Genomic DNA, 6,409 nt, shown 5'->3' on the forward strand with positions numbered 1-6,409 from the left:
CCTATTGTAGATTCACTCTTCCCAGTCTGGTGCAGGTCTACAATACTTTTCCTGGTGTCCTTCGAAAGCTCTTTGGTCTTGGCCATGGCGGAGTTTGGAGTCTGACTGTTTGGGGCTGTGGACAGGTGTCTTTTATACAGATGATGAGTTCAAACAGGTGCCATTCATACAGGTAACGAGTGGGGGACAGAAAAGCTTCTTACAGAAGACGTTACAGGTCTGTGAGAGCCAGAGATTTTCCTTGTTTGAGGTGACCAAATACTTATTTTCCACCCTAATTTACGAATAAATTCTTTACAAATCCTACCATGTGAATTCATGGATTTTTTTTCACATTCTGTCTCTCACAGTTGAAGTGTACCTCTGGTGCAAATTACTGACCTCTGTCATCATTTTAAGTGGGGGAACTTGCACAATCGGTGGCTGACTAAATACTTTTTTGCCCCACTGTAATTTTTATAGGTCTGTTAACTTATCTGTTCTTATTGGAAAGTTAGAGCTCATCCTATTTTTTGAGGTTGTGAAACCATCTTAGTCCCTTGGACTATCTTAGTCTGTGGTATATTTTCAATAGATTAGTCTTTACAGAACCACTTAGTCAGGTTTTCTGTAAGCAAGTCTCAAAATGTCTCAACTGGTAGAGCGGGAAACCCATATGCTGAAAGGCTGCAGGGGCCTGGGTTTGATGCTACCCGGACGATGTCCTGTGTGCCTTCCCATTAGTCTGCTTTATCAAATCAAATCAATTTTATTTATATAACACTTTTAAAAACAACAACTGTTGACCAACGTACTGCACAATAGAATAATCAGATCAAATTTAAAAGGAACGTAAAATCAAAGATAAGAAAATAATAAGAATAAAATAATGACAGACTCATACAGAATTAAAATGGGTTTTTAGATGAGTTTTAAAAGTATCCAGTGTTGAAGAGGTCCTGATATGTAAAGGCAGTTTATTCGACAGTTTCAAAGCAGTCCCAGCAAAAGCCCGATCTCCTCTGTGTTTTAATCTAGACCTAGGGACAACTAGAAGAATTTGGTCCACAGACCTCAAAGCTCTTGTCGGAGTATGCCAATTTAAAATTTTAAATTATTAATAAAGTAAAAAAAATTTCCTAAATATGTAGAACAGAAACTTAATATTTACTTTTTATATTTAAATTTTTTTTTAATGTTGACAAACTGAGGGATTCTTTAAAGGACTCAATACGATTTGTAGATTTCATGGCTAACCCTATTAACATGCCAAACAAGCATTCAGCAGTTAGTAATTATATTATTATATAGTATTAAATATATATTACCACACAAAAAGATTTGCACATTGGATGTGTTGCATAGAGTTTGCACTTTAAATTTTCTTTCTGTGAGCATAAGTTGGTCAAAATCAACAGACTTCAGTCTATCCAGTCTTTAAGTCATGAATGCTTACAAACTATTCTGCCTTTATTAAGACTCTTATGTTTTTAACATGTTTTAATGCTTTGTATTTTGTTCTATTTAATCTGAACAAGCCCCTAAAAGAATTCTGTAATCGCTGTCCGGCTCTCAGTTTTTATTACCACTATTCATCAGCACGTTTTGAAGCTCAGTTTTTAAAACCTTACGATGTAACTTCAGCCCAGCACATGCAGCAGTAAATTAACGACTAACCTTGTACTGTGGATGTATTATCTCAGTTGTTCTCTTCACTGAAGTTTGGTTCGTTTATAGCATCCTGCCATGCAATTGCATTTGTCCCTAATTATCGGAGCACAACAGGGATTGTCATGACCACCCAAGCACAGGATTTTCTATTTTTTTTTTTTTTAAACACCTATATAATAAATGTTGGAGAGTTAGACAGAGACATTCCTTCTTCACTGTGATGCCCTTTTTAGTTATTCAGCACCGGAGGCTGAGGAGATGAGCTCTAAGTCTCCCCGGGAGCACATGCTCTTTATTTCAGCGTTGTACAATCGTGGGACTTAACCATAGATTTTATGAGGTTGTACTCAGTTTGTATGTCAGTGTGGCCGTTCCTATATTACACAAAAATTGTAAGGGTGGATCCTGCTGTCCACATATTGAAAGCATCTATTATGGTTCCCAATTTCCATTTGTTGTTATTGGGGCTTCTATCAAATGCACACATGAAGCTGCAGGATCCGGCATCTGAGGCAGAAGATGATTGGATCTTGAGTAAGTCCCACCCAATTGACCCACCGATTGTGTGCTCTGTACCCTTTGATGCCATACTGTAGATTTAAAACCATACTAGTCGGCATTTGCCTTGAGCTCCTGATCAAATTTCATGTGTTTGTCACATGAGATCAAGGCCAAATTAAACCAGACTTCGTTGTTGGGCCAGATTAATTTTACTCTCCAGCTTCTAAAATCACAAGGAGATTTATGATTTTTTTTTTTCAAGTCAGTAAAGTGATTATAGGGACATAACAACACAAATGTTTTTGTTGGCTTTCAAATAGCTGGCATCCACAGCTTCAACTCAGTTCAGCAGTAAAGTATCAGCTAAATGAAGGGAAATAGAAAGGAAAGCTAACCTTAAAAGAAGCTACTGCTATCAACTTCTTCTTGTTCACACGTGTACATTTGTTGGGCTCCAGGCTCCGGGGAAATCAATACTTAATTTAGTTCATTCAAACATCGGTGAGAGTACAAACATCACTTGATAATCCATTATCATTACACCACTTCAGCTCCTTCAGGTTAAAGTACACCTGCAGAGAACTTTTTCTTTCTTTCTTTCGTTTTTTAATATGCTGTATTTTTTATAGTCATGTGCCAATCATGCTTGTATTCTTTGCTTCTGTGCATCCCATAGACTGTACATAAAAGGCAGATGTCCACTGTGATGTCAACCACTTAGTGGTTTGTGGATTACCACTATGAAGCCTCGTGTTTTGTCATTTTTCTTTGGTTGGTTTTTGTTTTCACCAGATTTAGATGAGAGGGTACAGCAGCAGAGTTTCCAGAGTGCAGTGTGGTTAGTTTGGTTGGCAAGACCCATTGGTAATGTACTGTAACATCAAAGAAGAAGCTCACTTAAAAACAACAACAACAAAAAAAAATCATTAAAATTTTATTATAGTTGGTGTGTCTAAAGTCAGGGGATTCTTCCTCCAAGGGACATTGCCTACATAGGCTGCGTCAGTCGAAGCCTGCGAAGACCAAGAAGGCTTTAAGTGAGCGGCTGTTAAACTAGACAGTTTAGGCTACAACGCGCTGCTCCTGTCACAGAGTAATCATGACAGTAGCAGCTACAGACATGGTGAATAACATTGTTTGACAGAAGTAGAGGACAAAACTTTATTTCTTACTTTTTATTTTACTTTTGCTGAGAAAATTGTGTTTGATGTATCTGAGGCTCAAGGCCATGAATTGAGTCCCTTTAGCCAAGAGTCATTTGAACTTTAGCGACCTTGAATCGCTACCTTATCGTGGTGGAGGGGTTTGTGTGTCACAGGGATCCCAGGGGCTATGTTGTCTGGGGGCTTTTGCCCCCTGGTAGGGTCTCCCATGGCAAATTGTCCCTGGGTGAGGGACCAGACAAAGAGCGATTCATAAGACCTTTATGAAAAGGACACCGAGGGAACAGTTTACCCTGCCCGGGATAGGGTTACCGGGGCCTCGCCCTGGAGCCAGGCCCGGGGAGGGTGCCCGAGGGCGAGCGTCTGGTGGCCGGGCCTTAGTCCATGGGGCCCGGCCGGGCACAGCCCGAAGAGGAGACATGGGCCCATCCTCCCGCAGGCCCACCACCCGCAGGAGGCGCCATAGGGGTCGGGTGCATTGTGTGCCGGGTGGCGGCCAGGAGCGGAGGCCCTGGCGGACTGACCCCCGGCTGCCAAGACTGGCAATAGGGACATGGAATGTCACCTCTCTGGTGGGGAAGGAGCCTGAGTTAGTGCGTGAGGTTGAGAGGTACCGGCTAGATATAGTCGGGCTCACCTCTACACATGGCTTGGGCTCTGGAACCAGTCTCCTGGAGAGGGGCTGGACTCTGTCTCAGTCTGGAGTTGCCCCTGGTGGGAGGCGGCGGGCTGGGGTGGGTATCCTAATATCCCCTCGGCTTGCTGCCGGTACGTTGGGGTTTTTCCCGGTGGACGAGAGGGTTTGTTCCCTGCGCCTTAGGGTCGGGGAACGGGTCCTGACTGTCATCTGCGCTTATGCGCCGAGTGGCAGTTCAGAGTACCCAGCCTTCTTAGAGTCCCTGGGGGGGGTGCTGGAGGGTGCTCCACCTGGAGACTCTGTTGTCCTGCTGGGAGACTTCAATGCTCACGTGGGTAACGACAGCGAGACCTGGAGGGGTGTGATTGGGAGGAACGGCCTCCCTGATCTGAACCCGAGCGGTGCTCTGTTATTGGACTTCTGTGCTAATCACAGTTTGGCCATAACGAACACCCTGTTCGAACATAAGAGTGTCCATAAGTGCACGTGGCACCAGGACGCTCTAGGCCGTAGGTCGATGATCGATTTTGTAATCGTATCAGCAGACCTGCGACCATATGTTCTGGACACTCGAGTAAAGAGAGGGGCTGAGCTGTCAACTGATCACCACCTGGTGGTGAGTTGGATCAGGTGGCGGGGGAGGACGCTGGACAGACCTGGTGCACCTAAACGCGTAGTGAGGGTGTGCTGGGAACGTCTAGCAGAGGCCCCAGTCCGCGAGATCTTCAACGCACACCTCCGGCAGAGCTTCAACAGCATTCCGAGGGAGACTGGGGACATTGAGTCCGAATGGACCATGTTCAGCGTCTCCATTGCCGAAGCTGCTGCATTGAGCTGCGGCCGCAAGGTGGTTGGTGCCTGCCGTGGTGGTAATCCCCGAACCAAATGGTGGACACCAGAGGTGAAGGGAGCCACCAGGCTGAAGAAGGAGTCCTATCGGGCTTGGTTAGCCTGTGGGACTCTGGAGGCAGCCGACAGGTATCGACAGGCCAAGCGGAATGCGGCTCGGGCAGTGGCTGAAGCAAAAACTCGGGTGTGGGAGGAGTTCGGAGAGGCCATGGAAAAAGACTTTCGGACTGCCTCGAAGAGATTCTGGCAAACCGTCAGACGTCTCAGGAGGGGAAAGCGGTGCTCTATCTGCACTGTGTATAGTGCTGGCGGAGCGCTGCTGACGTCGACTGAGAAAATTGTCAGGCGGTGGAAGGAATACTTCGAGGACCTCCTTAATCCCACTGACACGTCTTCCGAGGAGGAAGCAGAGTCTGGGGATGAGGGGAATGACCCGCCAATTTCCGGGGGCGAGGTCACTGAGGCAGTTAAACAACTCCTTGGTGGCAGAGCCCCTGGTGTTGATGAGGTCCGCCCCGAGTTCCTGAAGGCTCTGGACGTTGTAGGGCTGTCCTGGTTGACACGCCTCTGCAATGTTGCGTGGAGATCAGGGGCAGTACCTGTGGACTGGCAGACCGGGGTGGTGGTCCCCATCTTTAAGAAAGGGGACCGGAGGGTGTGTTCCAACTACAGGGGAATCACACTCCTCAGCCTCCCTGGGAAAGTCTATGCCAGGGTGCTGGAAAGGAGAGTTCGTCCGCTAGTCGAACCTCGGATACAGGAGGAACAATGCGGTTTTCGTCCTGGTCGCGGAACACTGGACCAGCTCTTTATCCTCTCCAGGATACTTGAGGGTGCATGGGAGTTTGCCCAACCAGTCTACATGTGTTTTGTGGACTTGGAGAAGGCATTCGACCGTGTCCCTCGGGGTGTCCTGTGGGAGGTGTTGCGGGAATATGGGGTGTCTGGCCCATTGCTACGGGCCATTCGATCCCTATACAACCGTTGCAAGAGCTTGGTTCGCATTGCCGGCAATAAGTCGGACTCGTTCCTGGTGGGTGATGGGCTCCGCCAGCACTGAAAAAAATGCAATAGGGTGGTTGTTGAATCTGCATAGAATTACTTCATATATCCAGCATGACTAATTTAAATTTCACATCTAAACATATTTTTGTCTTTTAATTTTCACATATTCTTTAAGAATATTCATTCTTTTAGAACAAATCATGTTGAAAAGAAACAAGTTAGTCGTGTTTTATCCTCAAGCTCCGCCCCCTGGAAAGGAAAAATCGGCTGCACTGTCCGCCATTTTTGTCTCTCGCTTTGGAAAATCTACTACCATCTGGAGTTTTACACTTGAAGGTAAATAGGATTTTAAAGCTAACACACCAGTGAGAAAGAGTGTAGACCCTTTATATATGTGGACTTTTACTGGGGTGTTGTTATTTTACAGGTATGTGGGCTGTTTATCGAAAACCATGAAAGGCCAATGTTAGGCTCCAGTTAGCTAATGGTAACCGAAATTATGCGATAAGCAAATTAGTAATTAACATATATAATGTGAGTTAATATTGTTTGTATATTCTTTCAGTCTAAATTAACAGACTATTACAAACTTGCATCGGTGTCT

The sequence above is a fragment of the Diplotaxodon limnothrissa genome, linkage group LG18 (genome assembly GCF_057381915.1).
Source record: "Diplotaxodon limnothrissa isolate DT_005_m linkage group LG18, D_limnothrissa_male_GT1.1, whole genome shotgun sequence".
Taxonomy (NCBI): Eukaryota; Metazoa; Chordata; class Actinopteri; order Cichliformes; family Cichlidae; genus Diplotaxodon; species Diplotaxodon limnothrissa.